Below are 12703 nucleotides of genomic sequence, written 5' to 3'. Positions count from 1 at the left end.
ACCTATACCTAAAGGAGCTAGAAAGAGAACAAGAAATGAAGCCTAAAGCCAGTAGAAGGAAGGAAATAATAAACTTTAGAGCACAAATAAATGTTATAGAAACTAAAACAACAACAACAATAGAACAGATCAATGAAACCAGGTGTTTGTTCTTTAAAAAATCAATAAAATTGAAAAACCTCTAGCCAGACTTATCAAGAAAAAAAGCGCAAAAGGATCAAATAAATAAAACCACAAATGAGAGAGAAGAAATCACAACCAAAACCACACAAATACAATTATAAGAGGATATTATGAAAAATTATGCCAACAAATTGGATAACATAGAAGAAATGGATACATTCTTAGAAACATATAAACTACCAAAACTGAAACAGGAAGAAATAGAAAATTTAGCAGGATGGGTAAGCAGGAAAGCAGTTAAATCAGTAATCAAAAAACTCCCAAAAACAAAATTCAAGGAAGAGATGGCTTCACAAGTGAATTCTACCAAGCATTTAAAGAAGAGTTAATACCTATTCATCTCAAACTATTCTAAAAAATCTAAAAGGAAGGAAAACATCCAAATTCATTTTATAAGGCTAGTATTATCTTGATACCAAAAGCTGATAAAGACACCACTAAAAATAGAACTATAGGCCATTTTCCCAGATGAACACAGATGCAAAAATCCTCAATCAAATATTAGTCAACCAAATTCAACAACATATTTTAAAAAATCATTCACCACGATCAAGTAGGATTTATTTCTGGGATGAAAGAGTGGTTCAATATTTGCAAAACATTCAGTGTGATACATAACATCAATAGGAGAAAGAATAATAACCATATGATCATTTCAGATACAGAAAAAGCATTTGACAAAGTATAACATCCATTAATGATTAAAAGTGTCAACAATGTATATTTAGAGGGAATATAACTCAATATTATGAAGGCCATATATGGAAAACCCACAGCTAACATCATCCTCAATGGTGAAAAACTGACACCTTTCCCCCTAAAGTCAAGAACAAGACAAGAATGTCCACTCTCACCACTTCTTTTTGAGATAGTACTGGAAGTCCTAGCCACAGCAATCAGAGAACAAAAAAGAATAAAATGCATCCGAGTTGGTAAGGAAGAAGCAAAACTTTCATTATTGGCAAATGACATGATACTATTTTTAGAAAACCAGAAACACTCCATCAAAAACTGCTAGAACAGATACACAAATTCAGTAAAGTTGCAGGATGCAAAATCAATGTACAGAAATCTGTTGCATTACTATACACCAACAATGAAACAGCAGAAACAGAAATTAAGTAATCAATCCCTTTTACAATTGCACCACAAATAATAAGATATGTAGGACTAAACCTAACCAAATAGGTGAAAGACCTTTACTCTGAAAACTGTAAGACACTGGTGAAAGAAACTGAAGATGACACAAAGAAATGGGAAGACAGTCCATGCTCATGGATTGGAAGAACCAATATTGTTAAAGTACAATTACCCAAAGCAATCTACACATTTAATGCAATCCCTGTCAAAATACCAACTGCATTTTTCACAGAGCTAGAACAAACAATCCTAAAATTTGTATGGAACCACAAAAGACCCTGAATAGCCAAAGCAATCTTGGAAGAGAAAAGCAAAGCTGGAGGTATCACAATTTTGGACTTCAAGTTATACTGCAAATTTGTAGTAATCTAAGCAGTATGGTAATGGCACAAAAATAGACACATGAATAGAGCAGAATAGGAAACCCAGAAAAATCCCATAACTATTTGTTCAATTAATCTTCAACAAACCAGGAAAGAATATTCAATGGGAAAAAGACAGTCTCTTTAACAAATGGTGTTGGGAGAACTGACAGCAAGAAATAAACGGACTTCTATCTTACACTGTACACAAAAATAAATTCAAAATGGATTAAAGACCAAAACGTGAGACCTGAAACCATAAAAATCCTAGAAGAGAACATATGCAGTAATATCTTCTACATCGTCTATAGCAACTTTTTTTCTAGAATATGTCTCCTGAGGCAAGGGAAATAAAAACAAAAACTATTGGGAATTGATCAAAATAAAATTTTCTACACAGAAAGAAACAGTCAACAAAACTAAAAGGCAACCTACTGCATGGAAGAACATATTTGCAAATAAAACATCTAATAAAGGGTTACTATGCAGAATATATAAGGACTTAGAAAACTCAACACCCCAAACAAATAATCCAATTAAACAATTGGTGAAAATGTCTTCCCATGATAAATAATACAAGTTCAAAGCCAGCATCAAACTTAATGAAGAAATACCAGAAGCATTCCCATGAAAATTCAGAAAAAATAGAATTATTTACTATTATCTCTATTATTTAACATAATATGGACATGTTTGTCAAAGAGTTCATAAAATTTAAATGTATAAATCAAGTATAAATAAAAAATAGGAAAATTTCATTTTTTGTAGATGGTGTTATTCTCTGTAAAGCTGTAGAGAACCAAGTCTCAAACCATAATATTAATATACTAAAATCAATATATTGTTTATATTTCAACAATCCATTTGATAATAAAATGAAAAATCTTCACAATACTAACACAAAACATAAAATTATAAAATTAACAAAAATGTGCATGACCAAATTAAGATAACTACAAAACTCGACCAAAGACATAAAAGACTTCAATAAATACAACATATTAAAGGAAGTGTATCTTTATGGAGAGATCTATCTATACATGCAACATGCTCTCAATCAAAAACCACATCACAGTATTTATTATTTATTTAGTATCTATGTGTGTGAGGAGAAAGATATGATGTGACCAGAACATCTTAGAGTTCATCTAAAAGAATAAACATGAGAAGATATCCAATTAAATTCTGTTACAGAAGAGTAAAAAAATGGGGGAGATGACATGTCTATCAGATACAAAAACATTATAGAACTGCAGAAATTGAAATGGGGTAATGCTGGAGCCAAAATTAAAATATGAATGGAACATATATAGTGCATTTCAAACCAGGGGAGAAGGCATGACAATTCAATAAACAACTCTAAACAACTGGATAAACATTTACACAAGAATAAATTCTAGATAAATTGAAGACTAAAATGTACCAAGTAATAGATCTCAGCATATATGAGAAGTTGATGTACAACAAAGATGGCATTTCAAATTCAGTGGGAAAAGATGAAATGTGTCATACATGATGCTGGGACAACTGAGTATTCATATGGAAGAAAATTAAGTTAGACTCCTATCTCACATCATATTAAAAAAAAAAAAACACACCAGAAAAACAGATGGGTTAAATACTATGTGTAAACAAATAAAAATAAAAGTTCTAGAAGAAAAATAAACTGACTACCCTTCCAGTTTAGGAAAAGAAGAGACATTGGTAAGACTGGAGAACCTGAAGTTATAAAAAAATGTAAGCTTATTTGACTATATAAAAATGATAATATTTGATATGGGAAAAGATCCAATGAGTCAATGGGCAAACTATAGATTTGGGGAAATTCTTAAGATGACAGAATTAATATATATTATATATAAGAACTATTACAAAATGACAAGAAAAGGAAAATGCCTTAATAGAAAAAATGACAAGGGATATAAAAAAGCAAATCATAGAAGAATAAACCCTCACCCCAAAATGTAACTATGCTAAGTTCACTGACAGTGAATGATATTTTTAAAGAAAATCAAAATAATGAGTCACCATATTCTATTAGTTCAAAAACACATTCTTTCCTTAAGTTTTTCATTTTTAAAATTGGAATGTGCCTTAGTATTGATGACATTCTATAGTCACTTTACGCTAGGTAATAGTCATGCTTTAGTTACCTCTGCTACACATGCCTGAATATGATTGTTGCTCCTGAAGGCATGATTGGACAACTACAATCCTTCAGTGTTTCACTCAACCAAATCATTGCAGAAAAAGATGAGTCCTGATTTTTTTTAAAACTTTGCATTGACACTTTCTGATATAACCAAGAGAACTCCAGCATCAAAAATTGCAGAATAAGTGTCAGTGGCTTCATAGAATTTCCTGGTGAACAGAGTGGAGCAATCTTTTTTAAAATGCCTCACTACTGATGCTCTTGATGACACAGAAAATAGTATTGTGTGCAAAAAACATGGGCAATGATGCGTCTGACTTGAAAATGTACAGAAGAATTGGACTAAATGTGAGGAAGTTTTCTTTTAGGACTACTGTAACCAATTTAGTTCTCTTATAGTTTTTAAAAAAATATACACACTAGAATATCATGAAATTTTCTGTGTAAACATATCTAAAAAAACTCTTTCAATAAAAATCCTAAGTGATAAGAAAACGTTGAGTTGACATTGTTGCTATAAACATTGGGGTGCACATATCCCTTTGGATCACTACATTTATATCTTTGGGGTAAATACCCAGTAGTGCAATTGCTGGGTTGTAGGGTAGCTCTATTTTCAACTTCTTGAGGAACCTCCAAAAAAGAAAATCTTGTGTCATATTTAACCAGTAGTACTTTTTTCTTAGTGGTACATACATAAAATAATACAATCAAAGGCATTTAAGATTTAGTAAAATGCAGTATTATATCTCACTTATCAGAAAACAAGATACTCCTTCCAAAAAGTTTTGCTTAATATAGTACCATTTTTATAAAAAATGATGACCCCAAACTTGTATATAATGATAGTTAAAATTTATATAACACATACAATGTACCAAACTCTTCTAAGGATTTCCATGTATTAACTCAGTTAAATAGATATTATTATGAGCTGATTCCAGGTAGTTTGATTTCAGACTTTGGCTCTTAATTTCTATTCTTATGCTCCTATTGCAAAGGAACAAAACAACACACATGTGCGTGCACACACACACACACACACATCAAGACCACCAATGATGTAACTATATAGTATAATTGGAAATGGGATTGAGATTAGGGGCATATTGGTTAAATGAAAGTGTAATTAGGTAAAATTATCTGAAATATTTTCTGCAGCAGTTTGAGCAGAATTTGAAGTAATGAGCAATGATTTTTCTCCACATTTCAGTGGATAGTTAGTAATTTTGGATAGATAATTCAGATGTGTTGTTATCATGATAACCAACCCACCCTTCTTCCTTTATTACATATTATATTTTCTTATTACAAACAGTACATGTTTATTGCATGTATACATACATATACGTGTATACACACAAGTAAAATATGACCTCAGAGATTGCTCGCAATCTCTCTGATCCAGAAACAATGACTATTAGCACCTGGATGTTTGTCTTTCAGATCCTGTCTGACATTTTCTGTACAATTTTATGTAAAATGGAATTTTACCATGTTTGCTGTTAAGTGATCTGTTATAACATATTTAAGTAATCATCAACTATTTAGACATTTAGTTCAAACACTACCTTTGCTACTCCTCCTCCTAGTAGTAATAATAATATCAACACTAATACCAATGTCAGTACCATTCATAAGTAACTATTAACTGGTGTTGATGTGAGGATTAAATAAAATAAATTGCAGAAATACATTCACCACAATTCCTGACCGATATTAAATGGTTAATAAATGCTAGTATAATTTAAGAAAAAAATTCTTTCAGTCTCTCCCAGACCTATGTTTCTAACATTTTTTTTCTCCCACTGCTCCTATAGCTTTCCCAATAAAATATAAAACATTGAGCATGTCTTATAAGGAACATCCCCATTTTGCACCTGTCAAATATTTATTTTTCACTTCCCTGACTCTTCTAAGACTGTTAGGTTGCACTTCAATTAGCTTCTGTAGCATCCTTGATTCCCCCATCAGAGTACTCACCACAGCTCATTCTTAGTATTTGTTGAATTGCATTCTCAGAGTATTAGCTTCCCAATTATGCAACTTGTTAATTATATCCTCAGTATCTAGTACTGTACCTGGCATATAGGTGGCATTTCCTCTGCTGTGCTTCCAAGGATGGGCATGTCTTCTCTTCCTTTATAATGGATTTACTAACTGCTCTACCAATCTCCCAGGATTCTTGAGAGTACCAGATGAAGCAATGCATGTGAAATAGGTAATATATGTAAAGTACTTCACAAATAAAAATCATTTGAATAATTTGTATATAACTTTGCACAAGGTTAATAAATCTTTGTGGTTCAGAAAATTATAATTGGGTTTTAATGGGCAAATGTTAAGGTATATTCTCCACCAATATTTAGTAAGTATTTATTTTAGTATTTATTTATTTTTTTAGTCAATTTTTTATTTATTTTATTTATTTAAATTTATTATTATTTATTATAGTAAAAGTACATTTTAAAGAGTTAGGAAACATTTCTAGCATTCAGATTTTTATACTGTATTTCAATACATGATAAATTCATGAACATTTCTTATCTCCTAGAACAGCTGTATATCTTAAAAACTCATTATCATAAGCATTCTCTGGCTTTTCACAGAATTAATCCTGAATAATTAATGAATATAAAAGAGTTAGACAAGTACTGTAGTGTGCTAATCATTGTTTCATTGTCAATTAGGAAAAAAATAGTCTCTTTGGCCTGCTAACTTAGAATATGTAATGTATAGCTAACTTTTAATTTACAAATGTAAACTGTCTCTAATTATTAAATGAATATATTGAGATAAAGATCAATGTCATGGTGAAAGAATTTGTAGGAAAAAACCTGAAACACTTTGATATAACAGAGTTATTAAATGTATTGGGGCAGTTCTTATAATTATGCTTAGTTTATGGATCAGTATATAATGTTTACATATTTCCTAAAAATGGTATGATATCTTAAACACTAATAACTTAGGAATTATATCAAATGCAAGTCTTAATTTTGGCAGAATGATTTTAGGCAGAATGAATGTAAATTTAATACAAACAGAATTAGAGAGGCAAGTAACATTCATTCATACTTTACAGGTCTCTAAATGCATGTAAGTCTTGATCATTCTGCTTCTAAGGATCTTGCTCAATATCATCTCAGTCATGATTTATTGGCACTTTTTCAAAGTTTCAGCCATAAAGTTGAAAGTCGATATAGCATTAAATGAAAATTCTTAAAATACATAGACTACCCAGAGATAGTCCAAAATGGCAGAGGAGTAGGAGACCTTAATTTCATCTGGTCCCAGGAATTCACCTAGATAGCTGTCAAATCATTCTGAACACCTGCAAACTCAACCAGAGATCTAAGAAAAGAATAGCTGCAACTCTACAAATAGAAAAGTGACCACTTCCTGCAAGAATGACAAGATGGAAAAACTCACCTCAAAAAGGAGGACAAGAGGCAGTACTGACTGCCAAGGACCTAATCAGTATGGATATAAGATGTCAGAATTAAAGTTAAGAATAATGATTATAAAGATACTAGCTGGGCTTGAAAAAAGCATAAAAGACACTAGAGAATCCTGCACTATAGAAATAAAAGACTAAAATCTAATCAAATCAAAATGAAAAAGGCTATTAGTAAGATGCAATGAAAAAAAGAGGCTCTAACTGCTAGGATAAATGAGGCAGAAGAGAGAATTAGTGACATAGAAGACAAAATGATGGAGAATAAAGAAGCTGAAAAAAGAGAGATAAAGAAACTACTGGAACACGAGGGGAGAATTTGCGAGAAAAGTATACCATAAAGCAAAACAATGTTAGAATAATTGGGATCCCAGTAGAAGAGGAAAGAAAGAGAGGGGCAGAAGGTGTATTGTAGCAAATTATAGCTGAGAACTTCCCTAATCTGGGGAAGGAAGCAGACATTCAAGTCCAGGAAGCACAGAGAACCCCTCTCAAAATCAATGAAGAGAGGTCAACAGCTCAACATATAATAGTGAAACTTGCAAATCTCAGAGACAAAGGGAAAATCTTGAAAGCACTTCAGGACTAGAGTTCTGTAACCTACAAGGGTAAAAACATTAGACTGGCAGCAGACCTAGCCACAGACACCTGGCAGGCCAGAAAGGACTGGCATGATATATTCAGGGTGCTAAATGAGAAGAATATGTACCCAAGAATACTTTATCCAGCAAGGCTGTCATTCAAAATAGAAGGAGAGATAAAAAGCTTCCAGGACAAACATAAACTAAAAGAATTTGTCATCACTAAACCAGCCCTGCAAGAAATATTAAAGGGGATCCTGTAAGCAAAGAGAGAGCCCAAAAGTAACATAGACCAGAAAGGAACAGAGACAATATACAGAAACAGGGACTTTACAGGTAATACAATGGCACTAAATTCATATCTTTCAATAGTTCCTCTGAATGTAAATGGGTTCAATGCTCCAATCAAAAGACACATGGTATCAGATTGTATAAAAAAGCAAGACCCATTGATATGTTTTCTGCAAGAAACACATTTTAGACACAAAGACACCTCCAGATTGAAAGTGAGGGGGTGGAAAACAACTTATCATGCTAATGGACATCAAAAGAAAGCTGGGGTAGCAATCCTTATATCAGATAAAATAGATTTTAAAAACAAGGCTATAATAAGAGATGAGGAAGGACATTATATCATAATTAAAGGGTTTATCCAAACACAAGATCTAACAATTGTAAATATTTATGCTCCTAACATGGGAGTAGCCAATTATATAGTCTAATTAATAACAGAATTAAAGAAACACATTGATAGTAATACAATAATAGTAGGGGAATTTAACACCTCACTCACAGCAATGGACAAATAATCTAAGCAAATCAACAAAGAAACAATGGATTTAAATGATGCACTGGACCAGGTGGACTTCACAGATAAATTCAGTGCATTTCATCCTAAAGCACCAGAATACATATTCTTCTTGAGTGCACATGGAACATTCTCCAGAACAGAGCACATATTGGGTCACAAATCAGGTTTCAACTGATAAGTTGGGATCATTCCATGCCTATTTTCAGACCACAGTGCTTTAAAACTTGAACACTATCACAGGAGGAAATTTGGAAAGAACTCAAATACATGGAAGCTAAAAAGCATCTTACTAAAGAATGAATGGGTCAGGGAGGAGTAGGGGACCCTATTTCAACTGGTCCCTGGAATTGAGCTGGACATCTACCAGACCACTCTGAGCACCCACAAAACCAGCATGAGATTTAAAAAGATCTGGATCTCTACAAACAGAATATCACAGGCAGTTGGTTTTGAGGTACGAATCAGAGAGCCGTGATTCTACGGGCAGATATCGGAGTATAAACGGCAGCGGGAGGGTGCCTGGCCATGGGGATCCTACACCACCAGTGAGTGACAGCCTTGCGCGCTGTGGATGGGGCACAGACTCGCAGACTGGCAGCGTCGGGAAAGGACTTTAGGGCAGCCCCTGGGGTGGAAAACCAGACCGGCGGGGTCGTGTGCATGTGAACCGCAGCTCCCGGACAGAAACCCGGAACGACGGTTACACGCATGCGAACTGCAGCCTCCGAGACGGAAACCCGGTGCGCCGGGGTCGCGCAGGTGAACTGCAACCCCCGGGGTGGAAACCCCGAGTGGCGGAGTCGCGTGCGTGCGAACTGGGAGCGGCTGGCGGTTTTAGAAGCACAAAGGGCAGAGACATACCCCGACCTGGAGGAAGGACTGGGAGTGCTGCAGGGGGGCACACAACCCAGGACACTGCAGTTTATAGCAGCACGGACAGAAACGGAGACAGTGTGGTCTGGAGAGCTCACTGAAGAACAGACTGCGGTCTCTCTGCTCTGAGGCACAGGGTTGAAAATGGTGTCTTCTGCTCTGACTTGCGGAAGAGACGCAGAAAGCCGCCAGGGAAAGGCGCCAGAGAACAAAAGCCCCAAAGACTGATTCCCACTGAGCCCATCCCCCACCAGAGGGGCACAGGGCAACTCCGCCCAAACAGGGTTGCCTGAGTAACAGCGCGGCAGGCCCCTCCTGCAGAAGACAGGCTGGGAAAACAAGAGGCCAGCAACCCTAAGGTCCCAAGAAAACAGGTGCATCTTGCTTGGGTTCTGGTCAATAATTTGGACTCTATACATTCCCTCAAACACCCATCAACAGAATGAATAAGAGGAGGAGCCCCCAAAATAGAAAAGACTCAGAGATTATGACTTATGCCACAGATTTACAAATGGATGCAGATATAGCCAAGATGTTGGAGATGGAATTCAGGCTAGCAATTGTGAAGACAATAGCTAGAATGGAGAAATCAGTTAATGGCAACATAGAGTCTCTAAGCACAGAAATAAAAGCTGCACTGGCAGAACTTAAAAATGCTATCAATGAGATCCAATCCAATCTAGATAATCTAACAGCTAGGGTAAGTGAGGCAGAAGAACGAATAAGCAACCTGGAAGACAATATAATAGATAAAAAGGGAAAAGAGGAGGCCAGGGAAAAACAACTCAGAATCCATGAAAATAGAATCTGAGAAATAAGTGACACCATGAAGCATTCCAATGTCAGAATAATTGGAATCCCGGAGGGAGTGGAGAGAAAGAGAGGACTAGAAGATGTAGTTGAGCAAATCGTAGCTGAGAACTTCCCTAATCTGGGGAATGAAACAAACATTCGTGTCCTAGAGACAGAGAGGACCCCTCCTAAGATCAAGGAAAACAGGCCAACACCCCGGCATGTAATAGTAAAACTTGCAAATCTTAGAACTAAGGAAACCATCTTAAGGGCAATTAGGGGGAAGGGATTCCTTACGTACAGAGGGAGGAACATCAGAATAACGTCAGACCTATCCACAGAGACCTGGCAAGCCAGAAAGGCCTGGCAAGACATATTCAGGGTACTAAATGAGAAGAACATGCAGCCAAGAATACTTTACCTGGCAAGGCTTTCATTTAGAATGGATGGAGAGATGCAGAGCTTCCACGACTGGCAGAAGCTGAAAGAATATGTGACCACTAAGCCGGCCCTGCAAGAAATATTAAGGGGGGTTCTATAAAAGGAGAAAGACCCCAAGAGTGATCTACAACAGAAATTTACAGGGACAATCTATAAAAACAACGTCTTCACAGGCAACATGATGACAATTAATTCATATCTTTCAATAATCACTCTCAACGTGAATGGCCTAAACGCTCCCATAAAATGGCACAGGGTTGCAGGTTGGATAAAAAGAGAGGACCCATCCATATGCTGTCTACAAGAGACTCATTTTGAACCTAAAGATACATCCAGACTGAAAGTGAAGGGATGGAGATCCATCTTCCATACCAGCGGACCTCAAAAGAAAGCTGGGGTAGCAATTCTTATATCAGACAAATTAGATTTTAAACTAAAGTCTGTAATAAGAGACACAGGAGGACACTATATCATTCTTAAAGGGTCTATCCAACAAAAATTGTTAGATTTACAATCTAACAGTTGTAAATATCTATGCCCCCAACATGGGAGCAGCCATCTACATAAGCCAACTGTTAACCAAAATAAAGAGTCATAGTGATAGCAATATGTTAATTGTAGGAGACGTCAATACTCCACTCTCAGCAATGGACACATCATCTAAGCAGAAAATCAACAAAGAAACAAGAGCTTTGAATGATACATTGGACCAGATGGACCTCATAGATATTTACAGAACATTCCACCCTAAAACAACAGAATACTCCTTCTTCTCGAGCGCACATGGAACTTTCTCCAGAATAGACCATATACTGGGTCACAAATCAGGTCTCAACCGATAACAAAAGATTGAGATTATTCCCTGCATATTCTCAGACCACAATGCTCTAAAACTGGAACTCAATGACATGAAAAAATTTGGCAGAAATTCAAACACTTGGAAGCTAAAGACCACTCTGCTCAAGAATGTTTGGGTCAACCAAGAAATCAAAGAACTTAAACAATTCATGGAACTCAATGAGAACGAAAACACATTGGTCCAAAACCTACGGGATACTGCAAAGGTGGTCCTAAGGGGGAAATACATAGCCATCCAAGCCTCACTCAAAAAAATAAAAAAATCCCGAATTCACCAACTAACTCTACACCTTAAAGAACTAGAGAAAAAGCAACAAATGATTCCTAAGCCACGCATTAGAAGAGAAATAATTAAAATTAGAGCAGACATCAATGAATTAGAAACCAGAAACACAGTAGATCAGATCAATGAAACTAGAAGTTGGTTCTTCGAAAGAATTAATAAGATTGATAAACCACCAGCCAGACTTATCCAAAAGAAAAGAGAAAGGACCCATATTAATAAAATGATGAATGAAAAAGGAGAGATCACGACTAACACCAAGGAAATAGAAACAATTATTAGAAATTATTATCAACAACTATATGCCAATAAACTGAGCAATCTGGATGTAATGGAGGCCTTCCTGGAAACCTATAAGCTGCCAAGACTGAAACAGGAAGAAATTGACAACCTGAATAGGCCAATAACCAGTAATGAGATTGAAGCAGTGATCCAAAACCTCCCAAAAAACAAGAGTCCAGGGCCTGATGGATTCCCTGGGGAATTCTACCAAACATTCAAAGAAGAAATAATACCTATTCTACTGAAGTTGTTTCAAAAAATAGAAACAGAAGGAAAACTTCCAAACTCATTCTATGAGGCCAGCATTACCTTAATCCCCAAACCAGGCAAAGACCCCATCAAAAAGGAGAATTTCAGACCGATATCCCTGATGAATATGGATTCCAAAATCCTCAACAAAATCCTAGCTACTAGGATCCACAGTACATTAAAAGGATCATCCACCTTGACCAAGTGGGATTTATCCCTGGGATGCAAGTGTGGTTCAA

This window comes from Mirounga leonina, unplaced genomic scaffold (genome assembly GCF_011800145.1).
Source record: "Mirounga leonina isolate KUSES-001 unplaced genomic scaffold, KU_Mleo_1.0 Mir_204, whole genome shotgun sequence".
Lineage (NCBI taxonomy): Eukaryota > Metazoa > Chordata > Mammalia > Carnivora > Phocidae > Mirounga > Mirounga leonina.
This window is presented reverse-complemented; position numbering follows the sequence as displayed.